Source organism: Bos grunniens, chromosome 4 (assembly GCF_055505025.1).
Source record: "Bos grunniens cultivar Pamir isolate PY7600 chromosome 4, Bosgru_T2T1.0, whole genome shotgun sequence".
NCBI classification, from domain to species: Eukaryota; Metazoa; Chordata; class Mammalia; order Artiodactyla; family Bovidae; genus Bos; species Bos grunniens.
The window spans coordinates 89,001,592-89,029,278 of record NC_141168.1 but is presented as its reverse complement, the minus strand read 5'-3'; the positions used below and the strand labels follow the sequence as shown (position 1 = coordinate 89,029,278).

The 27,687-nt window shown below is 42.9% G+C and overlaps 1 protein-coding gene and 1 long non-coding RNA gene across 4 annotated transcripts in view; one reads left to right on the top strand and one right to left on the bottom strand.

The window, feature by feature from the left end:
- The window catches only part of TOMM7 (translocase of outer mitochondrial membrane 7), a 315,507-nt gene that overhangs the window by 74,808 nt on the left and 213,012 nt on the right, over positions 1 to 27,687 (bottom strand). The gene's annotated exons all lie outside the window — the stretch shown is intronic.
- Positions 7,367 to 8,834, top strand: LOC147374504 (uncharacterized). Its single transcript, XR_015162832.1, has 2 exons — positions 7,367 to 7,637; positions 8,666 to 8,834. It is a non-coding gene; the product is annotated as an uncharacterized LOC147374504 (long non-coding RNA).

The window sequence follows — 27,687 nt, the reverse complement described above, 5'->3', positions numbered from 1 at the left end:
CCACTGTTTCCACTGTTTCCCCATCTATTTCTCATGAAGTGATGGGACCAGATGCCATGATCTTCGTTTTCTGAATGTTGAGCTTTAAGCCAACTTTTTTCACTCTCCTCTTTCATTTTCATCAAGAAGCTCTTTAGTTCCTCTTCACTTTCTGCCATAAGGGTGGTGTCATCTGCATATCTGAGGTTATTGATATTTCTCCTGGCAATCTTGATTCCAGCCTGTGCTTCCTCCAGCCCGGCATTTCTCATGATGCACTCTGCATATAAGTTAAATAAGCAGGGTGACAATAAGGAGCCTTGACATACTCCTTTTCCTATTTGGAACCAGTCTGTTGTTCCATGGCCAGTTCTAACTGTTGCTTCCTGACCTGCATACAAATTTCTCAAGAGGCAGGTCAGGTGGTCTGGTATTCCCATCTCTTTCAGAATTTTCCACAGTTTATTGTGATCCACACAGTCAAAGGCTTTAATGATATTTAATTCCTAATTATTCTGAAGAAAATTTCAGGCTTCCTATTTTTGGATCATTAACAAATGATTTGTTTAATTTATACAGAATTAACATAAAGTTTGTGTTTACTATAATATTGTTGAGATAGTTTTACCACTAAAAGATTTTAGAGATGCTAATTTTAAAAACATGATTTTGAGTAAAGGTACATTTTTCTAATCTAGACAAAGCTACGATATAGGCTGCCAGTATTCTAAAACCCATCGAGTCTAACCAGGACACAGACCCTTAAACCAGAGCACATAGGACACCATATGCGAGAAAATTAGACCACCCTTCACCTCTACCTCGTCCCCACCCACCACCGCCAAAGGATTTGAAGCGAATTCTAATTTCATGTGGTCTCTGAACTCTCCTCAAGTAGTTGTTAAGTCTGGATGTATGTGCATTTGTACCTTTTCCCCAGAGCAACTTCGCACGCAGGTAAGAGATCAAGAACCATGACTTTGGGCTGCAGCCTGGTCCTCACACTTCAGCATGCTTTATACTCACCTGGAGAGGTTATTAACCATAGAGAGCTGGACCCACTCTCAGAGTTTCCAATCCAGTGGATCTGGAGGAAGGCCCAGGGATTCTGCATTTCTATCAAGTTCCCAGGGGATGCTGTTGCTGCTGTTCTAGGGACCACTGTGGAGAACCTTGTGTATAAACGGCACTCATCTCTACCAGCAAGGGCAAGCCCACATTCCTTCTAACATGTGTCAACACCACCTTCCATCAGTAGGTGGCAGCCCGTGCCTACAAATTTCCACATACTGGTGTCAAACTAAAAAACTCCGTCACAAAAGCAAGATAAGAAAGCCTAGTGAACAGCATTTTTCTACAAATTGGATGCTAACCTAATTCTGCTAAATGATTTAAAATGTTGATCTGTCAGTACCACGCAAATCAGGCTTCAGGAACAAGTGAAATAGACTGACAAATAGTAAAAAAGAAGCTAGACTCTGGCTTCTGGCCCCAAGGCTGACACTCCTAGATGGGGTTTTGTACTTCACTGTCTGCTGATTTGTAAATGTCCCTGTGTGAAAAGTCCTGCGCTGGATGCTGCAAAATTACCCCAGGGACCCTTTAAAAATGCAGAGCCATCTCCCTCTACCGCCATTCTAACTCAGTAGCTCTGTGGTTAAGCATGGGCATCGTATCCTTAACAGATGTCTCAGTCGATGCTGAGATACAGCTGTTTTGGCTACATCTGTTTGTTTAAAAAAGATAAACCAATGCAAAGGTATGAATATGTTGATATTACCACCTTTCATAAAGTGGTTCTTTCTAGGTTCAGACTTCGCAGTAATTCCAAATGCAGGAGAATGCCACTGTCCAGCACAGCAGTTATCAGCCACACATGGCAACTCGACATGGAAAATACAGCTGGTCTGAACTGAGATGCGCTGCAGGGTGAAATAACACCGTATTTCAAAGACTTGAAGGGAAAATAATAGAATATAAGATATTTTTAATGTCACTACTAGAAAAATGAAATTACATACGTGGCTCACATCTACTTCTTTTGGACAGCACTAGTTGCTGTTATTAGTCACTAAGTCGTGTCCGAATCTTCATGACCCCATGGACTGCAGCACACCAGGCTTCCCTGTGCTTCACTATCTCCCAGGGTTTACTCAGACTCATGTCCATCTAGTCAGTGATGCCATCCAACCATCTCTTGCTCTGTTATCTCCTCCTCCTGCCTTCAATCTTTCCCAGCATCAGGGTCTTTTCTAATAAATCAGTTCTTTGCATGAGGTGGCCAAAGTACTGGAGCTTCAGTTTCAGCATCAGTCCTTCCAGTGAATATTCAGGAATGATTTCCCTTAGGATTGACTGGTTTGATCTCCTTGAAGTCAAAGGGACTCTCATGAGTCTTCTCCAACACCACAGTTCAAAAGCATCAATTCTTTAGCGCTCAGCTTTCTTTATGGTCCAACCCTCACATCCATACATGACTACTGGAAAAACCATAGCTTTAACTATAAGGACCTTTGTTGGCAAAGTAATGCCTCTGCTTTTTAATATGCTGTCTAGGCTTGTCATAGCTTTTCTTCCAAGGAGCAAGCATCTTTTAATTTCATGGCTACAGTCACCATCTGCAGTGATCTTGGAGCCCAAGAAAAAGAAGTCTGTCACTGTTTCCATTGTTTCCCCACCTATTTGCCATGAAGTGATGGGATCAGATGTCATGATCTTAGTTTTTTGAACGCCGAGTTTTAAGCGAGCTTTTTCACTCTCCTCTTTCACTGTCATCAAGAGGCTCTATAGTTTCTTCACTTTTTGCCATTACGGTGATATCATCCGCATATCTGAGGTTGTTGATATTTTTCCCGGCAATCTTGATTCCAGCTTGTGAGTCATCCAGCTCAGCACTTCACGTGATGTACCCTGCATATAAAATAAACAGATAATATACAGCCTTGATATACTCCTTTACCAATTTTGAACCAGTCCATTGTTCCATTGTACAGTTCTAGCTATTGAGTTTTGGCCCATATACAGGTTTCACAGGAGACAGGTAAGGTGGTCTGGTACTCCCATCTCTTGAAGAATTTTCCAGTTTGTTGTGATACACACAGTCAAATGCTTTCACATAGTCGATGAAGCAGAAGTAGATGCTTTTCTGGGATTCCCTTGCTTTCTGTATGATCCAACAAATGTAGACAATTTGATCTCTGGTTCCTCTGTCTTTGCTAAACCCAGCTGTGCATCTGGAAGATCTCAGTTCACATACTAATGAAGACTCGCTTGAAGAATTTTGAGCATTACCTTACTAGCATGGAAAATGAGCACAATTGTGCGGTAGTTTGAATATTCTTTGGCATTGTCCTTCTTTGGGATTGGAATGAAAACTGACCTTTTCCAGTCCTATGGCCATTGCTGAGTTTTCCAAATTTGCTGACAGATTGAGTACAGCACTTTAACAGCATCATCTTTTAGGATTTGAAATAACTCAGCTGGAATTCCATCACCTCACTAGCTTTGTTTGTAGTGATACTTCCTAAGGCCCATTTGGCTTCAGACTCCAAGATGTCAGGCTCTAGGTGAGTGACCACACCATCGTGGTTATCTGAGTCATTAAGACCTTTTTTGTATAGTTCTATGTATTCTTTTCACCGCTTATTAATCTCTTCTGCTTCTATTAGGTCCTTCCCATTTCTGTCCTTTATCAAGTCCATTCGTGCATGAAATGTTCCCTTGATATCTCCAATTTTCTTGAAGAGAGCTCTAGTCTTTCCCATTCTATTGTTTTCCTCTACTTATTTGCACTAGTTCAGTTCAGTTAGTTCAGTCACTCAGTCGTGTCTGACTCTTTGCGACCCCATGAATCGCAGCACTCCAGGCCTCCCTGTCCATCACCAACTCCCGGAGTTCACTGAGACTCACGTCCATTAAGTCAGTGATGCCATCCAGCCATCTCATCCTCTGTCGTCCCCTTCTCCTCCTGCCCCCGATCCCTCCCAGCATCAGAGTCTTTTCCAATGAGTCAACTCTTCGCATGAGGTGGCCAAAGTACTGGAGTTTCAGCTTTTGCACTAGTTAAAGGATGTAAATAAACTCGACAAGAATGGAGTTGGCGGGGGAGGTGGGTAGAAAGCAGGGAGGCACAGCAGAGCAGGCTCAGGGGAAGAAGTGTTGACCCGCCAGCATTCTAACAACATTCCTGGACCAACGCCTCATCCCCTGGCAGTTGGGCCTGGACAAAAAAAAAGTCCTCAGCCTGCAGCCACTGCAGTGCTACAAGCTTATCCATGCGTGAGTTTGCAGCTTGAACCCAAGCCAACTGCAAACAGGCAAGAAACATCCACTGCCCAAATACGCTGAGTCTGAAACATACTTATCAGAACTCAGAGGTCAGTTTTACATAGAAAAAAAGAGTTCAATTCAGTCGCTCAGTCGTGTCCAACTCTTTGTGACCACATGAACCGCAGCACGCCAGGCCTCCCTGTCCATCACCAACTCCCGGAGTTCACTGAGATTCACGTCCATCAAGTCGGTGATGCCATCCAGTCATCTCATCCTCTGTCGTCCCCTTCTCCTCATGCCCCCAATCCCTCCCAGCATCAGAGTCTTTTCCAATGAGTAAACTCTTCGCATCAGGTGGCCAAAGGATTGGAGTTTCAGCTTCAACATCAGTCCTTCAAATGAACACCCAGGACTGATTTCTTTTAGGATGGACTGGTTGGATCTCCTTGCAGTCCAAGGGACTCTCAAGAGTCTTCTCCAACACCACAGTTCAATAGCATCAATACTTTGGCTCTCAGCTTTCTTTATAGTCCAACTCTCACATCCACACATGACCACTGGAAAAACCATAGCCTTGACTAGATGGACTTTTGTTGGCAAAGTAATGTCTCTGCTTTTTAATGTGCTGTCTAGGTTGGTCATAATTTTTCTTCCAAGGAATAAGCGTCTTTTAATTTCGTGGCTGCAGTCACCATCTGCAGTGATTTTGGAGCCCAAGAAAATAAAGCCAGCCACTGTTTCCATTGTTTCCCCATCTATCTGCCATGAAGTGATGGGACCGGATGCCACGATCTTAATTTTCTGAATGTCGAGCTTTAAGCCAACTTTTCACTCTCCTCTTTCACTTTCATCAAGAGGCTCTTTAGTTCTTCTTCACTTTCTGCCATAAGGGTGGTGTCATCTGCATATCTGAGGTTATTGATATTTCTCCCAGCAATCTTGATTCCAGCTTGTGCTTCTTCCAGCCCAGCATTTCTCATGATGTACTCTGCATAGAAGTTAAATAAGCAGGGTGACAATAAGGAGCCTTGACGTACTTCTTTTCCTATTTGGAACCAGTCTGTTGTTCCATGTCCAGTTCTAACTGTTGCTTCCTGACCTGCATATAGGTTTCTCAAGAGTCAGGTCAGGTGGTCCAGTATTCCCATCTCTTGAAGAATTTTCCACATTTTATTGTGATCCATACAGTCAAAGGCTTTGGCATAGTCAATAAAGCAGAAATAGATGTTTTTCTGGAACTCTCTTGCTTTTTTGATGATCCAGCGGATGTTGGCTATTTGATCTCTGGTTCCTCTGCCTTTTTAACACCAGCTTGAACATCTGGAAGTTCATGGTTCACATATTGCTGAAGCCTGGCTTGGAGAATTTTAAGCATTACTTTACTAGCGTGTGAGATGAGTGCAATTGTGCGGTAGTTTGAGCATTCTTTGGCATTGCCTTGGGCTTCCCTGGTGGCTCAGAGGTTAAAGTGTCTGCCTGCAATGCAGGAAACCTGGGTTCAATCCTTGAGTTGGGAAGATCCCCTGGAGAAGGAAATGGCAACCCACTCCAGTATTCTTGCCTGGAGAATCCCATGGGCGGAGGAGCCTGGTGGGCTACAATCCACAGGGTCGCAAAGAGTTGGACACGACTGAGCGACTTCACTTTCATTTTCACTTTCTTTGGGATTGGAATGAAAACTGACCTTAGTGGTTACTACAATTGATTGTTGGTTGCAGGCCAACCCACAGTGACCTCTTTAACCTGTACAGTAGCTAAAAAAAAAAAAAAAAAAAACCTCTGTGGTCCATCACCATAGTCATCTGGGCCAGCAGCACCAGCAACATCTGGGAATACGTAAGAAATGAAATCCTCAGGCTCCACCTAAGACCTAGAGAATCAGACACTGGAGGTGGGCCTGGCAAATATCTGGTCTCTGACCAGCCATCCAGGTGATGAGGAGGAGGCACCTTAGGACAGCTCACTGCATAAAATATACTGCTTCTTAATATACAATGAGGGAACTCTTAACCACAATATATATATTGTGGTTAAGAAAAAGAGAGAGAAAGAGGAGGCCGTAGGAGGCTGAGGGAATCCCGCAGGGCACTGAAACAAGCCCACGGAAACTGTTCTCTGCTGCTGTGATTGGAAAGCTGTGCAGTGAGCCAGTTAACAGCCTACACCTTGGAGTCAGGACTACGTGGGTTCACAGTCAAGCTCCATTTCCTACTGTGTGACCTGGGGTAGTTACTACGTTTTTCTGAGCCTGTTCTGCCTTCTGAAAGATAAGGAAAATAACACCTCGTATGTATGATTACTATTGGGAGTAAATGAGCTAATGTGTGGGAAGTTGCTGGTACAGAACAGGGGATCCTCACTGGTTATTTTACTGTAAGACATCCATCCACAATGCTAGGAAAAGCAACCCTAAGAGCTTCCATGGCCTCACCCTACCCATCATTAGTATCTTATCTGTGCCCAAGTGTGCTTGCTTGTTCTTTTCATGGAAATTACTTCCATGATTAGACAGTGAATCTACAATCTAACCTCATTCTTGTTTAATTGACTCATTAAAGTTTTATCTCTGGATTTACTGAGTCAGGTTTCACCCCCAATGAACTCACCATGCAGTTTTCAAGGGTTCCTACTTTCTTTACATCTGACAATATGGCTTTAGAGGCTGGGTTGATAGAGTTATTTATATTCTTGGGACCTGGATGCTAATTTCTGCGTTTTCTGCTTTGCTAAGTTTATCTCATGAAATAAAATGGACGTTTTTTGAAATGACTGTAACACTGGAATCTGGAAGGATCCACGCAGGCTGTAGAAACAGCAGGTTTTGTTCATACATTGTTTTGGATTTTTTTGGTTTTTGCCTCACCCCGCCTCCCACCCCACCCTGGGATCTTTGACAAGACGCCTGGCAGGGAAGAAGTCACGTCTCGGGAAATATCATTTTCAAAGGACCCAAGATAAGCTGAGTCATCAGCAAACACACACGATGGCGGCATTCCCCAACACACACCACCAGTTTGGGCAGCATCCCGGATTTGCCTAACAGGCAGCAGGAAAAAAATGCCCCATCTGGCCAAATTAGGAAGTTGAAACCAAGAATCTCCTGGCTGTCACTTCCCGCTGCTTCCCTCCCTCAGGTAGTGAGTGCTAGGTCATCGTCAACGATCTACTTTCAGTAACCTATGCGTGGGGGTGGGTATCAATGGTGCCAAATCTTTTTCACCTATGGGGATTGGAAAGTGAGCAGTAAAACCCTAGGCGTCACCTTCAAAAGGGGGAGAAAATGCACTTCCCGTTTCCTCACTGCTGGCTCTGACTGCCACAGGATTGTAACTGAAGGAGGAAGCTGAGGACTCAGCCCGCTTCGTGTCTTCCTGGGATCTGGACTTCAGGTGAGCGAGGGAAAGAAGGTGGCAACTGCAGTAGGGGTGGCGGGGGCGGGGGCAGTGTGGTGAGTGGGGGAGTGGTGAATTCCTGCTGTTTGGAAGTTCAAGGCCCTGAGAAAGGCTGCACATGCACGTGGGGCTGCCCAAAGCTGTTTGGACCCTTTCCTGGGGCACGGATGATGGAGACCTATTTACCATCACTAAGAAGGGAGTCACTCTCACATACACTGTTCATGCAGCTCTGTATCAAAAAAAACAAACAATCCAATCAAAAAATGGGCAGAAGATCTAAATAAACAATTCTCCAAGGAAGACATACAGACGGCCAAAAAGCACTTGAAAAGATACTCAATATCACTAATTATCAGAGAAATGCCAATCAATTAGGTATCACTTTACATTGGCTGAATGGCCATAAAAAAGTCTACAAACAATAAATGCTGGAGAGGGTGTAGAGAAAAGGAAACCCTCCTACACTGTTGGTGGGGATGAAAATTGGTACAACCAGCATGGAGAACAGTATGGAGGCTCCTTTTAAAAAACAAATAAAGAGCTACCATATGATCCTGCAACCACACTCCAGGGCATATATCCAAGAGAAAACCATAATTCGAAAAGAAACATACACCCCAATGTTCATTATAGCACTCTTTACAATAGCCAAACGTTGAAGTAACCTAAATGTCCATTGATGGAGAAATGGATAAAGATGTGGTACATATGCACAATAGATTGTTACTCAGTTATGAACAAGAAAATAATACCATTTGCAGCAACATAAATAGACCTAGAGATTATCACACTAAGTGAAGTAAGTCAGACAGGGTAAGACAAATATCATATGATACCACACATGCGGAATCTAATTTTAAAATGATATAGGACGTCCTGCGTGGTAGAGTGTGTAGGAATCTGCCTGTCAATGCAGGGGACATGGGTTTGGTCCCTGGTCTGGGAAGACTCCACATACTGCAGAGTAACTAAGTCCACGCACTGAACACGTGTGCTGCAACTAATGAGCCCTCGCACTCTAGGGCTCGAGAGCCACAACTCCTGAAACCCGGGCACCTGGAGCCTGGGATCCTCAACGAAGAGTAGCCCCCACTCGCTGCAACCGGAGAAAGCGGGAGCACAACAGCAAAGACCCAGCACAGCCAAAAAGAAACAGTCAAATTAACAAATATAAATAAATAAATAACAAGAATAATGTTTGCTGTGGGTTTGTCATTTGTGGCCTTTATTAAAAAATAAAAATGATATAAATGAATTTATTTACACAACAGAATCAGACTCAGAGATTTTGAAGACAAATGTATGGTTACCAAAGGAGAAACGTGGAGGGGAGGGACAAATTAGGAGCTTGGGATTTACATGAATTAATGGAATTGATGCACACATTACTATATATAAGATAATAACCAGCAAGGAACTAGTGTACAGCACGGGAAACTCTACTGGATATTCTTTGATAACCTATACGAGAAAAGCATCTGAAAAAGAATGAATGTGTATATGTATACCTGAATCACTTTGTTGTACACTTGAAAGTAATACTGCATTGCAAATCAACTATCTTCAAATACAATTTTTTTTAGAAAAGAGAATCAAGGACTTTTGAACTACTTTCTTAAAAAAAAAATTATGTATTTATTTATGGTTGTGCTGGGTCCTTGTTGCCGAGTGCAGGCTTTCTCTAGTTGAGGTGAGCAAGGATTACTCTTCGTTGCAGCGCATGGGCTTCTCACTGTGGTGGCTTCTCTTATTACAGAGCACAGGTTCTAGGCACACAGGCTTCAGTAGTTGTGGCACATGGGCCTAGTTAGCCCACAGCATGTGGAATATTCCTGGACCAGGGAACGAACCTGCGTCCCCTGCACTGGTGGATGGATTCTTAACCACTGGACCACCAGGGAAGTCCCTGAACTACTTTCTAAATGTGTTCCTGCCTGAGGGCTTTCTTCCATGGCTGCCTAACAGGCTGCCTGGAAGCCTTTTCACTGGAAGATTTTCACTGCCCAGGACTTTGAGTTGAATGCTGCTGCTAAGTTGCTTCAGTCGTGTCCAACTCTGTGCAACGCCATAGATGGCAGCCCACCAGGCTCCGCCGACCCTGGGATTCTCCAGGCAAGAACACTGGAGTGGGTTGCCATTTCCTTCTCCAATGCATGAAAGTGAAAAGTGAAAGTGAAGTCGCTCAGTCGTGTCCGACTCTTAGCGACCCCATGGACTGCAGCCTACCAGGCTCCTCCATCCATGGAATTTTCCAGGCAAGAGTACTGGAGTTGGGTGCCATTGCCTTCTCCGTTGAATCGAATCCCTTCACCTTATTCAAAAAGGTATCAGCATACAAGGTCTCAGAAATGCCTCTCTTGGTTTCCTGTTTGGGATGACCATGATAAAGAGGTTACACCTCATCAGCAAACTCCAGAGAACTGGTATTGGCCTGGATCCACACCCTGAGGCCATCCTGGCTGGAGTGGAAGGAGGGTGGCAATTGATGGTCAATGTCTACCAAGGACAAAGTGTGAAGGAAAATAGCCTGAAGAGAGCAAAAATTCTTCAGCTTCTTAGCCTCTGCACAGGAAGTCTCCTTTAGACCTCCTCCTTCACCCACACCCTGCGACAGCAAAGGAAATAGTGGTAACCTGTTACAACACCCTGACTCCCTGCTCTGTGACAGTCGCTCTCTCAGGTGTTGCTGCCATATCATCTGTGCTCAAGGATTTCATCACAGTGTTCCCTTTGGAGGAGACTGCTGAGACCCGAAGAGGGATAGCAACCCCTCAAAATAACACACAGCTGTGGCCAGGATCTGAACCCATGCCAGCCTGACTCAACAGTTGTGCTATTTTCCCCCAACCTTAAACCATCCTTTATCTCCAGACCTCTCATTCATAGGCTATGTCTGGTTTCTTTGATGTAATAAAATAAACATACTGTTAATTCATGAAGAAATGAAGTACATGAGACATGGGAGTCATTTGGCAAATGAATGTTGAGTGGATGAGTGGACCAAGCTTGTATCAGCTCCCTCTCTGCCCCCAGGCTTGCCCGCAAGGGCCTCCATAATCCAGGGGTAGAGCTCATGACCTCAGGGGTGACTCCAGGCTCTGCTCTCCAAACCGCCTGGCCAGCTGCCTGAGCTCACAGGACACTGAAGAACTATGGCTTCATTCAGGTGGCTCGTGTCTCCTGCCAATGTTTCCCCAGAAATCAGACTTTGGTTTCCCTCTGTCTCGAGCCCATGTTGTGATGCAGCCAAACCCAGCTTCTTTGGGATCCAGTCCAAACCAGAGGGTGTGGATGGGATGCATGAAAGAGGACTGAAGCCATTTAAAGAATGGACCATTTTAAAGTCATGAATACTGTGGGAACAGCTCAGGGGTTCGAGGGTCTGCAGATGGCTGGTAAATGCATTTCAAAGGCATAAAAAGGTGAATATGTTGGCGAGTACAAGGAGAACTTTGGTTTTTATTTCACATGTGTTCATTAAGGTCCTATCTATCTATCTATATATTTATATATTTCCTTATAAAATTAGAAAAACGAAAGTAAGACACTCTAGGGGTACAGTATAGCATGACTTAACATTTCAAAACTGATCTTTAGATTCAAGGATGTGAGGGAAATGAAGACCATGATTGTTTTGTTAAACAAATCCCTGCCTGGTTAGAAACCACATGTACACAGCAAATGAAGAAGTGGCTTAATGACTAATTGATGTTGCTAACATCTTCATTCATGACTGAACTCACATGGGTCCTTCTAACAGGACCCAATTATGAAAAGTGCTTTAACAATCTTTGTTTCTCCTTGTGGCAGGGAAAGTAAAGCTGTTTCTCTCTCTTAAAACTGTCTATCTGACTAACTCCTGACTCCTAGACCCTGAGTGAGGCACAGACTTGACTTTCATTCAAGGAGTCCTGTCCCTCTGGACAGGCAGACAAACCAGGACCCTCCTAACAGCAGGTGCTCTGCTGGCCTCTGGGACCCCACACTCTCGCTGCCTCCTACCACTTGGCTGTTTCTTCTGTCCACTTGGCTGCCTCTCCCCAACCTCTTAACACTCAGTTCTCAGTCCTCTTCTACTCTTTATCTCACTCCCCTGGTGACTTCAGCTGTCTTTGGCCTTGCACAGCACTTGTATGCTGAGGGCTCCCTAACTGTCACCCCCAGCTCAGCCCTCTCTTCTGCACCCTGGCCCACATCCCCGAGAGTTCCAGCTTCACCTCTCCACTTGATGCCTCACAGCCTCTCCTGATACAGAATGCCTGGTCTTCTCCCCACGATTCCACAAAAGGTCTTCCCTTCACTGTTAAGAGCTTCTCCATCCTTCCAGGTGCTCCAGCCAAAGGCCACAGTGCAGTCCTTGATGCCTTTCCTTCTCTGATACCCAGATTGCTTACTGTCTACAGAACATCTCATCTGCTGACTTCAAACTGTAACCAGAATCAAACTCTTCCTCAGTGCCTCCAATACACTGCCCTCCCTGTTTCATTCAAAGGGAAAGCCAAGGTTTTAGAGTTGTCCACAGGGCCCTATCATGCTTTTTCCCTCTGACCCCTCCTCCTGCTTGTCTTCAGCCACACTGGCCTCCTGGCTGCTCTTGAAGCACAAAGGGCACCTCCCACCCTAGAATCCTGGCACTGGCTATTCCCACCTGCTTTAGGACTTTATTCAGATGTTATCTGCTCAGTGAGGCTCGCCTGGCTGTCTTACTTAAATCCAAGCTGCAGGTCCCTAGGCCCACACTCCCAGTTCCCTATTGGCAATGCTTTTTCACAGGTCTTACCTACAACAATGTAACTTCCATGAGAGTAAGTATATTTTTTCTGTTTTGTTTACTGTGTATTCCAAAGGCCTATAACAGTTTCTGGGTATACAGTAGGCATTTAATAAATATCTCTTGAATGAGTAAATGAACACACACCTTACATTTGAAACTTAATAAGGGAAATAACCATCTCAGGATTCTTACTAGGATGTGCTGACTCTCCAGCACAACCAAAGCCATTCTTCCACGTAACCCTGAATTCCACTGTTACAGAAACATCTCTATATATCTGAAATGAAGCTGAAAGAAAGTGTAATAATTTCATTTCTGCCTCTTGAATACCCAGATCTCCACACTCTAGCAGCTCTCCTATCCTAACTTTGCCAAGAGCCACATGCCCACTTAAGGACCAGGCACCCATCTTGAACCCTTGGACAGACACGTTTGAGCACTGATTTCCCTGGGCTCAAATGACCATGGATTGACCTCAGTTTTCAAGAATTTCACTTCATTACAAATATACTTTGTTGCACTGGTTTCCAACAAGGATGTACAGTATCTACACTGGTTCTGTTTCAGTCTTGACTCCAGCAAGACTGTCTCTCAGTCTCTCTGTGTCTCCGTTTCCTCATCTGTAAAATGAAGACTGTGGTAATGGTACCTGAGTCACTTGTGCTGAGGAATGACGAGTAAATAGATACAAAGTACTTAGCACAGGGCACACCATCGAGTGCTCAGTAAATGTTAGCTGTTATTACCAGCATTGTTAGTAAGTGAAGTCACTCAGTCATGCCCAACTCTTTGAGACCCCTTGGATAGTAGCCTGCACCAAGTTCCTCTGTCCATGGGATTTTCAAGGCAAGAGTACTGGAGTGGGTTGCCATTTCCTTCTCCAGGGAATCTTCCCAACCCAGGGATCAAACCCAGGTCTCTCACATTGTAGACAGACACTTTACCATCTGAGTCACCAGGATGGCATTGTTACTCTCATTATTAACGCTAAACACAGTACCTTATTTGGCTGTTTATTTCTAGCACCTAGTACACTGCCTGGGACAAGGGATGTGCTTAGGAAAACCCTGCTGGATAGTTGAACGAATGGATGTGGATGAGCTTTTTCAGCGCAGAGGCTATACATTTTCACTCCATTTAGCAGCTAATAATTCTCTGGAAAGACTTGCTGAATTCTGAATTAATGGCACACAGGAAGGTTCCTGTACATACTCTGTATGGCAGAGAATGTTGAAAGAGGATAAAAAAAACAAAACTAATGAAGGCATTGAATGATTTGGTACTTCAGAAGTGCTGGGAGATAAAACAGAGCGAATCTGTGATTTGGGGCAAATTGTGTTTTTTTTTATGATTTTTGTATCTCAGCGTTATTCTCTAACAACTGGGGCTGAGTAGTCTTTGTGTGCTAGGAAGACTGCACTAGACAATGCCTGCAACATGTACAGTTCAGGGCCTGACACCTGGAAAATCTCATTCAATATATACCAACTTTAAAATCACATGGCAAGAATAACTGACACATGCAGCCCCACACACAAGGCCCAGGAGCCCAAAGGTAAGGCAAGGTGACCAGGGTTCAGGGACAAGAGCTAAATCTCCAGGGACCCTTCTTTCTATGATTTCTCTTCTTGTTTGCGTATATAGACACCATCACCAAAGGCACATCTTTTTCACCTCCTCCTGCCCATGACCCCAGGGACAATCTAGATAATTCTCACTTCTATAACCAGAACTTCTCCCTTTGTCACGTGTGAGGTATTTCTCCAAAACGTTACAAGCAAGTCCAGACAAATTAGCCCTTCAGGAAGCTTGAGTACAAAAACTGGTCATTCTCCACTGGCTTCCTCTCCCCCTATTTCCTCCACTGGACCCTTGCCAAGTCTGAGCAAGCAAGTGGACAGCGGAAAGGAGACCTGGAGCATGATGAATCTAATGCTTACTCACAGATGGCATTTGTCTTCCATGCTTGCCCAATATGGACCCAACTTCTGCTTTAGGTGGTCTAAATCCAGATTACCCAGCAGTTTATAACTTATTATCTCTGACCGTCTGCAAGGTCTGTGTGTGATTCCTTTTATTTTTTTTTAATGCCATATAATAGTTTGAACTGTTGGCCTTCTCTGAAAACCTATGGTTATTCGAGAGAAAAAAATTGAGAAAAAGTTGTCTTGCCCTTGGATGAGAGGAGAGGAGGACTGCCTGTCTCGCTGGTGCTTTGGGGTATCTGAACAGGGGAACCGGGAGAAGGATGGAGGCATCAGCTTATCTCTTTGCCTTTCAAAATTAAAAACTGAAAGCTATTTATATGACAACTGTAAGGAGTTAGAACAATACCAACTCAGCAACAGGCAACTAAATTTGTCCTCCTCCCATGAACTTTGAAAAGCAGACTTAAGAGTTCTCAATCTTAAAAGTTGAAAGACGAAAACACTGAAAACCAAACAATGGAATGATGGAGGGGATAATTCTTACAGTTTTGAAAATGTCCCCATATTTTTCCATTTCATCCAATACATGAAAAAGCCATCAAAAGAAAATAATTACAGTTTTCACAGAGCCCATCACCTCAGTGACCACTGAATATCTTCACTCCTGAGTATCTTCATTTTGATTATAACAAATGAATTAAAAGTCTATAGTTGGGGCTTTAGTAATATATTTGTCATATGTATGTCTAGCAATGAGTGTGCGTATACACATGTATTAATTTGATGATTCATCCTTTAAGAATCAACTTTAAAATATTATTAGAGTAGGAGTTGTTGAAGAGAATGGTAGTAGAGTAACAGGGATTTGGTCAGCCTTGTTTCCTACAAAATCTCCATACTGAGAATTATATTCAGTAAATATGTGTTGGCTGTATGGATAAATGAAATGGTACTTTTGGCCAAAATTGTATATTTAAATGCAGTGCTAGTGTGTGCCAGATTCAAGGAAGGAAATTCAAGCAAGCAGGAGAAGTCTTCTGCAATGACACATGACACACGGCACTGCCATTCCGGGGGCGGTTGTTGATTTCAGAAACAAGCCACCGAACTCTCAACTTCTCTTTATCACCATTAAGTCTGGGCACTAGATGCCCTTACCCCTCCACCCCACCAACTCCCTGAAAATTGGCCTTTCCCAGTCCCTACCTCGCAAGCCCATCCTTGCCCCTCACTTCATCACTCCTTTGAATTCCCATATCCTTTACTCCACACTTCCAGGTGCCCCCAAGTCAAAATGGCCTTGGTGTTCAAATAGTGTCACCCAGTGTTCATGCATGGGCCACCAATGGCCTGACCAAGGACGCCCTCAGTGGGCACAGAAGGAGAGGCAGAGTGAGAAGAAACTGGAAGGAATAATCCACAAGACGTGGCATCTAAGTAGCAGAAGCCATGCAGAGAGTGGCTAACGCGGGCTGTCTGCTCTGTATGAGAAGAGAAGAATGAAGACCGTGGGGCAGTGCTGAGCAGAAGAGGGTGTGAGAGGGTGAGAGCGAGTTGGGTTGGGGCATGCCACAGTCAGCAGCAACATCAAAGCCAACTTCACACAGATTAGAGATGGCACAGCTCCTACAAAATGCATCGAACCCATAGTCGGGGGGTCAGGTTCTGGCAGGACTGGGGAGCAGAGATCCCTGAGAAGGGATCCCTGAGGGCTGTGAGGGACGGATCTATTCCAGGCCTCCCTCCTTGGCTTACAGATGCCTGTCTTCATACTCACTTGGCCTTCTCCCTGCATCTTTATCCATTTTCCCTCTGCACGCATCCTTGTGTCCAAACTTCCCCTTTTCATAAGGACACCAGACACGCTGGGTTTACACCCACGCTAATGACCTTATGTAACTGGATTACCACTGTAAAGACCCTGTCTCCACACAAGGTCACATTCTGAACACCTGGGGGTTAGGATATCAATATATGAATTTTGGAGGACACCAATCAACCCAGAGCAGCAAGTCAGAGGGAAGGAGTCAGTGCGTGGGGAAGTTCACTTTGCAGGAGAACGCAGGCTAAGCGTGCAGCCTTGGCAGTCATCAGCTCGGCCTCAGCTTCGGAAATCCCCCGCGTCTGGTTTTCCCAGTTCTCGTAATCTCGCCCCACCAAAAAGACATCTAAGTACATTCCATGCATTTCTGGTGAGAAGCTAACTCTGCTGCACTCTGTGCAAAGTGCTAACTGGGTTTTAACTGAAGTGGTTGAAGTGGTTTGGTTAACCGAAGATCTCTGGAGGAATTTCACCTATTCCTTAAGCCTCAACAAATCTGACCTGTGTTTAAGACAATGCACAACCTACTCGGGGCAAATTGGGATGGTAATAAAATGGTTGGTGACCTTTTCCATTCTTGTCATTGCAGAGAAACTCTACCTCATGTCTCTCCAAACCAGAGGAAGGGCTACTGAGGCAAAGGGTTTGTACTCAGTGTAGGTAAACATGGGCTCGGGCACACAGGGCTCAGCCCCTGACAACATGTCAGGCACTCGACTAGATTCACCTGTGAGCAGAGCAGCTGGCTGGGCGGGAGAGAGAGCTCTGACTTGCCCACAGGCAGGTGGAATTCAGAGGGCAGACCTGGATGCTCAGAGAGTGGGCTAACCCCGCTGCTTTCAGCCACAGTCTGCGCTTCCTGGTTGGACAAACGTTTTGACTGATGGGCTTCCATGCCTTTGCTGTTGCTCTTTAGTCACTAAGTCACGTCTGACTCTTTTGCGACACTATGGACTACCAGTTGCTAAAATTTTTTATTACCCCTGGACATGAGCATACAGTTGGAGGGAAACTGGGCAGGAGGTGAAGGTGGAAACCAGCTTATGCTGAAGAAACAGGCTTTATATAGTTAGAATTTAGAGAATTTGCTTGAGCCATGTTCATGCAGCACTTCTCAAACATCTTAGTACCAGGACTCTTTTCCACTCTTAAAACTTATGAAGTTTCTGTTAATATTTACCGCGTTAGAAGTTAAAACCAAAGAATTTTTTGTAATCTTTTTGTTCATTCAATATAATAACTAATCCTTTACATGCTAACATAAATAACATGCTTTTCATGAAAACTGTATTTCCTTCTCCAAAATGTATTGAGAAGACTGTCATGTGTTATATTTTGGGAAATTTATTTAGTGTCTGGCCTCAGGGAGGACAGTTAGAATCTCACATCTACTTCCACATTTGAACCTGTTAGTTATGCTGTTTTAACAGAAGAATATGAAGAAAATCCAGCTTTACAGATATGTAGTTGGAAAAACCCAGGGTTTTGTGAATCTCCTTTAGAACCAGGTGTCCCCAGGGGTTCTCTGGCCTCATTTTGAGAACCACTGAACTAATGGTCTTATAATCTTGTTATATCCTGATTGGACCTTCTCTTGTAACTATACTGTTACAAGAAGATTCAGACTTAAGGATTTCAATCCATAGCTGTGTGTGCTCAGTCATTCAGTCGTGTCCAACTTTTTGTGACTCCATGGACTATAGCCCTCCAGGCTTCTCTGTCCAAGGAATTTTCCAGGCAAGAATACTGGAGTGGATTCCTATTTCTTTCTCCAGGGAATCTACCTGACCAGGGATTGAATTCACGTCTCTTGTGTCTCTTCCTTGGCAGGCAGATTCTTTATCACTGTGCCACCTGGGAACCCCTTTAATCTATAATATTTAATCTAAAAAAATCTAAAAAATTGTAATTTGTCTGTGTTACATATGTACTTATGAAGTCTTATTTCCTTCTATTCCCACATTGGAGGAATCAGCTTTGTGCTAATAGTCACTGTCTTTTACTTTGTTTGCAGTATGTCAGCTAAAAAATAGATTAGAAGCAAATACAATTGCCCAATAACTATAGTTAATTACCATAGTTTCATTTTATGCTTCCAACTCTAAAACCAAAACACTCTTAACTATGCACTTATAGATAATATTAAAATGTGTATGCATAAGCCATGGGCTTCCCTGGTGGCTCAGAAGGTAAAGAATCTGCCTGCAAAGCAGGAGACCTGGGTTCAATCCCGGAGTTGGGAAGATCCCCTGGAGGATGGCATGGGAACCCACTCCAGTATTCTTGCCTATTGAATTCCTATGGACAGAGAAGCCTGGCGGGCTACAGTCCATGGGGTTGCAAAGAGTTGGGCATGACTGAGTGGCTAAGCACACACACACATGCATAAGCCATAGGCAATAGAAGGTATTTTGTGAGTTCTGTTCCATCATCTTTTTCGGTTTGTCTTTCGAGGAACTATGTCATATGAATCATGATGACCACTGACAATGCAAAGGAAGATAAAGGAAACTGGTTCATTGCCCAGCTGTTTCAAGTCCAACCCTGATTAGCACATTATGGCTCTCTATGCTGACCAAGAGGAATTGATTTTAGCAAGACTCTGGGTGTAGTCACAAGAGACAGACTGGCAAACATCTTAATGAGATGTAGATAGTCTTACCTTAAAAACAGCCCACAAATTGTTTCTGTAAGCCTGTGGTTCACAGAATATCATGTGCTATGTAATACAGTTAACAAGAGTGACTGAGAAGAAATCAGTTCACGGGTGCCAAAGAGGTTAAAGAAGGCCCAGTCCAAAGTTAAGTCTTGGTACCAACAGTTCCCACTGGAGTCTTAGTTCCTAGGCACAGAAGGTGGGAGGAAGAGAAGGAAGAGAAGTATTCCTTCATCATCTTTCAGAAAATCGGGCTGACCTGAGACCCCATGTACTTTGAAAGGCCCCCTTCCACCAACCTGTGTGCCCTGTGTCATCTTGGAAGTCCCTCTCCCTGAATGCCCAGTGCTTCCCACTGCCCTTGTCCTGTGTCACAAAGGTCCTGATTTCCACAGTGTCATCTCCCCCCATCAGCTGCCCTGCTCCTTGGCATCAGTATCTGAGGTGCCCCTCAGAGCTCTGGTGCCCCACCTGGAAGTCCTAACAAGATCAGTAACCCATGTACAGTCAACCTTCAAACTTTCAGCGCACATTTCCTGAGCCCTGCCTTGTCCCATTCTATATGCTCAGCCCCAAGGGAAGATCAGAGTGCCTATCATCCTACCTTCCTTGCTGGGCCATTTGCATCTTTAGAAGTAGGTTTAACTGGCAGTCCTTCAGCAGAGCATCACAAAGAGAAGTGAAAACACTCCTGTGCTGTGAGGGAAATGTTGAGGGCTGGGGAAAGGTCATGAGGACATCTCACACTGTCACCCCCAAAGTTACTTAAAGCTATTCCTGTTAAGAGAGAAGGGTCAAACCCCAGGGAACTCACCTTTGGGTCTCTGATCTGGTGTGAATTCCCTTACTTCCTTTGCTAGAGGAGAAAGTGAAAAAAAAATATTTTTTCTAGATTTAAGAAAAACCAACAGTGCTTCTTTTTAGCTTGGAATGAGGTTTTTTAATGCACAGCCTATGATATCTGGCAAACTGCTGATGCAGTCTAGAGGAAAGGCAAGGGGGCCTCAAAATGACGTTGCCAACTTAAAGTCGATCATTGTGTCTTTGCCACAGTGATAAAACAAAAATGTGCTTTGGTATTTGGTAGGGAAAGGATGCCTTTCTTAATGTCTCATTGCAAATAAAGTCAGTAAATTCATGGCCGTATCTGTCAGACTGAACTTTTCTGACACCACTTTCCCCTTCCTTTGTGGTTTGCTTTTTCTTGGTGATCCCGTTCTACAGTTTTCCTTCTGGGTTAACGTCTCTCCCAGATGTTATATAGCAATCCAAAGTCAAGTATGATTCTCCACTAAATCATAATAAAGATGGTATTAATCTGCATCTTTATTACCCCCATCAGTAGATCGATGTCCACAGGTTTCATATGGATGGACTTTCTGGGTTGACCAATTGACTGGAACTCATGAAAGGTTTTATAACCCCAGCTAGATCCTGGGGAAGGTCTCGGGTGCCAGTCAAAGACTGCAGAAGATATTTCATTCTCAATTTTATTGTCCCTTTAAAAAGGTTAGGCAGAAAAAAGGAAAAAGTAGTGTGCTTCAATTTTAAAGAAATGTTAAATCAGTTATAATTACTGGATTGCATACTTGGATTAAGCTGTGGAATAGGAATAATGGGACCTTAAGAGATAATGTGGTTTGTTTTATTAAAGGGTAAAACACATATACACTCATATTTCATGGAGCAATAGAGGAAATTTTCTCCTGAAAGAGCAAATAAGCTTAGGAAAACCAGACTCATGCATTCATACACATTCCTGGCTTTATGACCCCCTGGTTTTATTTGGTTACAGTTAACTTTCCACACTTGGCTACCAAAATAGCTTTCCATGTGAGGTTGTTCCTGCAAAGTGAGTAGCTTAAGTTTCCCCCTCACACCTCACCGGATATTAGTCTCTCAATGTTCTTGCCCTTCCTTTTGCAATGTTCCTAATTCTCATGCTTCCTATTGAGAAACTGCTGCACACACTGAGGATATCCTGCTTGGTCAGCAGGGTTAGCTGTTCTGAGTGGCCATTCTCAGGAGACATGCCTCCACTGTGATTGTTGCTTTGGCAAACACACCTTGTGCCATAGTTGTTCTCGGGTCTGTTGGATGCAGTTCAGTTTCTCTGAGTAATCGTGATCTTGAACAATAGTTGTCAACGTGTATCCTCATAGAATTGCCATGCCATTTCTTGTTTAGAAGCACTGGACATTTTTGGAGGGGGTTCCCTAGTGATTACGTAGTTGTACTTTAGATTAGGTAGAAAAACACATTTTAGGAGTCGCGGATACCCCCATGAAGCACTACCACATTGAGTAGAAACAATTTTAAGTGGGAAGGTGATTTGAGGAAATGAGAATCCCAGCAGGATTTGTTTTTGGACTGTGACTCCTCATAGTACGTTAGGATTGTTTTGTTGGTGCTGGGAAATCTGAACAGGGAGAAACGTGGGCAGTTTGGGAAACAATGAGAAACACTGAAGGATATTTCTTTATCTGAGGGGAGAGGGTTTGCTCCAAGTTGGGAAAAATTGAAAAAAATGTTTGTAGGACTTAAGTCCTAACTCAATTGCCCTCTCAGTTATCTATCACCACCTAACAAACAACCCTAAAATACAGGGGCTTCAAACAAAAACCCAGCTCTTGTTCAGGATCCTGGGAATTCAGAGCAGGCTCAATGGGGATTGTTTACCTCTGCTTCAAGTGGTGTTATTTGAGGCGAATCGACTGGGGCTGGAAGATGCAAGATGGCCTCACTCACATGCTCAGAGCACTTGGGGCTAAGTGTTGGCGGGGAGACTTCCCTTCTCCTCCAAACGCCTCTCTCTCCATGTGTCTCTCATCATTCAGCAGTCTTAGTTTGGTTACATGGAGGTTCCTGGCTCTCCAAAAGAACTGGAAGTCTCTGACAGCCCCAAAGTTGCACAGTGTCACGTCTCCCATATTCTTTTGATCAAAATAAATCACAGGGTCAACCTAAGTTCAAATGAAAAATGGACTCCACTCCCAGGCAGGAAGAACACCATGACTGCCCAGGAAATGTCGATGGCCATTTGTTTGCTGAAAAGCTGCTGCAGTGACTGACTGCTAGCAAACTGCTTCAAATTCCTTCACTTAGCAAATTAACATTAGACAACTGCCTCCAAAAAAAGAGTTAATTTATTTTATTGATTGTAAAATGCCACCAATTTTAAGGTGCACATTATTTTATTTATTATTTAAAAAGAAAAAGGCCATGAAATAAACCATCACATGACATAAATTATGATGCATCTCAATTTCAGTAACATTAAAAGGTGGGGAAAATGTGCATGTAAGAGTCAATGAAAAATGGTAAGTATCTGATATATAACTCAACAGAATTCTGACATGAATGGATAGAAAGGAAAGGTTTAAGTGTTCTCAAGAGGATAGCACAGGCACAGAAAAAAGAAAGGCAAAAATAGTAATTGATGGTTTTTATTCCAACCATTTTCCTTTTCCCTTCCCTGATCCTCTGTTGGTTTTTTTTTTGTTTGTTTTGTTTTGTTTGCAGTTTTTCTAAAATTAATTTTTATTGGAGTATGGTTGCTTTGCAATGTTGCATTGGTTTCTGCTGTATAGCAAAGTAAATCAACTACACATGTACACATGTCCCCTTTTTGGGGGGTTTCCTTCCCATTTAGGTACCACAGAACATTGAGTAGAGTTCCCTGAGCTATACAGAAGGTTCTCATTGGTTATCTATTTTATATACAGTATCAACAGTGCATACACGTCAATCTTGATTTCCCAATTCATCACACCCTCCTCCCTTTCCCCCTTGGTGTCCACATGTTTGATCTCTGCATCTGTGTCTCTATTTCTGCTTTGCAAAGGAGAGCATCTACACTATTTCTCTGGAATCCACATATATGGGTTGGTATGAGAAAAAAAAACCTCGTCATTATTTTTGCCTCTGACTCCATTAATTACCAACTTTCACATTTCTCATCCTGACTAAGGCACTCATCCTGGCCATGATCAGATAGAAGAGGGCTGGAAGGAATCATTATTTACCTCTTACGTCCTCATCAAACCATAGGGAAAGACAACCCATAGGAATCAGGAGAATAACTATTTATAGCTCAGAAAGCAAAGCTACACTCTGTTGGGAAGTTGATGCCTACTTTTGGTTCCTTTGCACCACTCAGCTCAACACATACACCAAGACCATATAATTTTTTTAATTAATTACTTGAATGTTTTCCACCATTGATTAAGTTCTTGTTACTTTCACAATGGCTTCATAGGTGCCACACACTGTCATAAAAGCAGTGATTATTGTATTTCCAAATTTAATCTATGCTGATTGGGTCTCTATTGTTCATCATACAGTGTGCTAAATGCTACAATGGTAAAAAAAAGACAGACACAAAACCTTCCTGCTGATAACTCACAGTCCAAAGAGGGTGGCAGGCAGAGGAAAAGCGAAACAAACATCTTAAATCACGAGAGATGCTGTATGTCCTGTGAGGGAAATAAAGAAGATGAAGAGGGAGAATAAGAGGACCCTCTTTCAGACAGAAGTGATCAAGGAGGAGCACTCTGAAGAAGGACATTTAGGCAGAGACCTAATAAAAAGGCTGAGCCTTGAAAAAGCCAAGGGAAGGTGCTCTAGACCAGATGGGAGACACAGTAAGTGCCAGGGTGCTGAGGTGGCAAAGAGCTTGGTACATTCTTGGTATTGAAAGTAGATTGATATAGTTGGAGTAAAAGGAGCAAATTTCTCTAAAGATCATAAAACCCATCCCCTAAAAAATGCATGTTCAAATTTCTGCTATGTTCTACACAGGCAAAACAAACAAAAAGTCTTTTAAAAACAAAACACCAATAAAAACCAACTGGATCCAGAATTTTACAAGCCTATAAACATCTCTGGGAGGAAAAAATGGGCCCTGAGTTGTTTTGGTTGTTTCCTTCTTAGACTATGATGATACTGTTTCTTGGATTTAGAGGAGTTTATTCATTAAGTCAGTATTTCTTAAATAAGAGTAATGAGAAAAATCCATTGAAGGAAAAATATTTTAAATTGTCAGTGTTCACTTAAATTATTTTAACTATAATATTTCTTTAAGATGAATGAAGTGTATATGCCTTTGGCTCACAGCTCTTCAGATCAGATCAGTCGCTCAGTCGTGTCCGACTCTTTGCGACCCTATGAATCACAGCACGCCAGGCCTCCAAATCCAAAACTAAATGAAGTTTACAAATTAAATACAAACTAAGTTACAAAACCAATAAAGTGCGAATTACTGACATTAATTGAGAGTAACAGACAATGTTAATTGCTGCTACTGAACTGCTGATGTTTGGTTATTAGAGTTTCTTATCACTTGTTGCAAACTCGGATCATCATTTGAACTTTTATTGTTATCATCCTCATTGTTTACCTTTTTAAAAAACGTTTTCTTTTAACAACAGACCCATTATCTTGAAAGGCCATGTGCACACTTCAAAATACAATATTGAAATTTAAAAATGTTAATAAAAAAAAATCTTTGTTTTTCACTACTACAGTCATTTACTACTATCTAACCACTGCTAATTTGTATATTAAAAGATGAGATTTCACAATATAGCCACTGACTTCATTAATATGTATTGATGGCCAAGCTCTGGGGTCCTTACAGTTACACATACCAGTGACTGGGCCATTCCGTTGTCCTACCATCTTTCTCTATGGAATGACTGCAAAAGCTTAGAGTGTATAATGTAATTTGGCTTTACTTGGTATTAATATGATCTTATGTACAGTGGAAATGCCCCTATGAAATTGCATGGAATATTCCAGAAAAATATCTATTTCTGCTTCATTGACTACGCCAAAGCCTTTGACTATGTGGATCACAATAAACTGTGGAAAATTCTGAAAGAGATGGGAGTACCAGACCACCTTACCTGCCTTCTGAGAAACCTGTATGTAGGTCAAGAAGCAACAGTTAGAACTGGACATGGAACAACAGACTGGTTCAAAACTGGGAAAGGAGTACATCACCTGTATATCGTCACCCTGTTTATTTAACTTATATGCAGAGTACATCATGCGAAATGCTGGGCTGGATAAAGCTCAAGCTGGAATCAAGATTGCCTGGAGAAGTATCAACAAGCTCAGATATGCAGATTATAACATGTTATGGCAGAAAGCGAAGATGAACTAAAGAGCCTCTTGAGGAGGTGAAAGATAAGAGTGAAAAGCTGGCTTAAAACTCAACTTTCGAAAACTAAGATCATGGCATCTTGTCCCATCACTTTGTGACAAATAGATGGGGGGAAAATGGAAACAGTGACAGACTTTATTTTCCTGGGTTCCAAAATCACTGTGGACAGTGACTGCAGCCATGAAATTAAAAGATGCTTACTCCTTAGAAGAAAAGCTATGACACACCTAGACATCATGTTAAAAAGAGAAATCACTTAAAAAAAGACATCACTCTACTGACAAAGTTCCATATAGTCAAAGTTACGGTTTTTCCAGTAGTCATGTACGGATGTGAGAGATGGACCATAAAAAAGGCTGAGCACCAAAGAACTGATGCCTTCAAACTGTGCTGCTGGAAAATACACTTGAGAGTCTCTTGGACAGTAAGAAGATCAAACCAGTCAATCCTAAAGGAAATCAACACTGAATATTCATTGGAAGGACTGATGTTGAAGCTGAAGCTCCAATACTTTGGCCACCTGATGAGAAGAGCTGACTCACTGGAAAAGACCCTATGGTCTTTTGGGAAATGCTGGGAAAGAAGGCAGGAGGAAAAGGGAATGACAGAGGATGAGATGGTTGGATGGCATTATCGATTCAATGGACATAAGTTTAAGCAAACTCTGGGAGATAGTGAAGAACAGGGAAGCCTGGCAGGCAGCAGTCCGTGGGGTCACAAAGAGTTGGTCACAATTAAGTGACTGAACAACAACAATAACTTCAATAAAAGGAGTAGTCTGAGAGTTCCAGAATGTGCTATTACTTTAAGATGACCATAGATATGAAAATCCATAAATGTTTAAATCCCATAGATTTTATGGACTCAGGAAATACGTCAGATGATTCCAGGTTGAGAGATGGTACACATATTAGTAATGGGTTAAATGAAAGAAAAGGTCATCTGAACTGTTTTACAGCATCAGGAACAATCAACCCAATGTAATTACAGCCAGAGTAACATGCTACAGAGACAGCATGGGACAGTCAGGCAGTTTAGAAACAATGTGAATAAGGAAGTTAAAAAATGTACTAGTCAATAATAATGATTAATACTGATTGTATGTCTATAGCCTGACTACAGCACAATTGCACTCATCTCACATGCTAGTAAAGTAATGCTCAAAATTCTCCAAGCCAGGCTTCAGCAATACGTGAACCATGAACTTCCAGATGTTCAAGCTGGTTTTAGAAAAGGCAGAGGAACCAGAGATCAAATTGCCAGCATCCGCTGGATCATCAAAAAAGCAAGAGAGTTCCAGAAAAACATCTATTTCTGCTTTATTGACTATGCCAAAGCCTTTGACTGTGTGGATCACAATAAACTGTGGAAAATTCTTCAAGAGATGGGAATACCAGACCACCTGATCTGCCTCTTGAGAAATTTGCATGCAGGTCAGGAAGCAACAGTTAGAACTGGACATGGAACAACAGACTGGTTCCAAATAGGAAAAGGAGTATGTCAAAGCTGTATATTGTCACCCTATTTATTTAACTTATATGCAGAGTACATCATGAGAAACGCTGGACTGGAAGAAACACAAGCTGGAATCAAGATTGCCAGGAGAAATATCAATAACCTCAGATATGCAGATGACACCACCCTTATGGCAGAAAGTGAAGAGGAACTCAAAAGCCTCTTGATGAAAGTGAAAGTAGAGAGTGAAAAAGTTGGCTTCAAGCTCAACATTCAGAAAATTAAGATCATGGCATCCGGTCCCACCACTTCATGGGAAATATATGGGGAAACAGTGGAAACAGTGTCAGACTTTATTTTTCTGGGCTCCAAAATCACTGCAGATGGTGACTGCAGCCATGAAATTAAAAGACGCTTACTCCTTGGAAGGAAAGTTATGACCAACCTAGATAGCATATTCAAAAGCAGAGACATTACTTTGCCAACAAAGGTTCTTCTAGTCAAGGCTATGGTTTTTTCCTGTGGTCATGTATGGATGTGAGAGTTGGACTGTGAAGAAGGCTGAGCGCCAAAGAATTGATGCTTTTGAACTGTGGTGTTGGAGAAGACTCTTGAGAGTCCCTTGGACTGCAAGGAGATCCAACCAGTCCATTCTGAAGGAGATCAGCCCTGGGATTTCTTTGGAAGGAATGATGCTGAAGCTGAAACTCCAGTACTTTGGCCACCTCATGCGAAGGGTTGACTCTTTGGAAGAGACTCTGATGCTGGGAGGGATCGGAGGCAGGAGAAGGGGACGACAGAGGATGAGATGGCTGGATGGCATCACTGCCTCGATGGACGTGAGTCTGAGTGAACTCCGGGAGTTGGTGATGGACAGGGAGGCCTGGCGTGCTGCGATTCATGGGGTTGCAAAGAGTCAGACACGACTGAGCGACTGATCTGATCTGATCTGATCTCTGAGCATCAGGCATTGTATTATGTAATTAATAAATATTAATGATGATTTTTAAAATGCAATTCTTTTTAGCTACCAGAGACATATCCAACTGAAACATATAGTTCCAATCAGTCTTGGGGAAAAAAAAAGGCAGGCGAGTAATTTGTTTCTAATTTAACATATCAGGTCTAAGAATTCTAAAGATCCTGAAGAGAACTATCCTGCCCAATTTCCAGAGACCCAATTTCTCCCTGGGGCTTTCCGGTAGCTCAGCTGGTAAAAAATCTGCCTCTAACGCAGGAGACC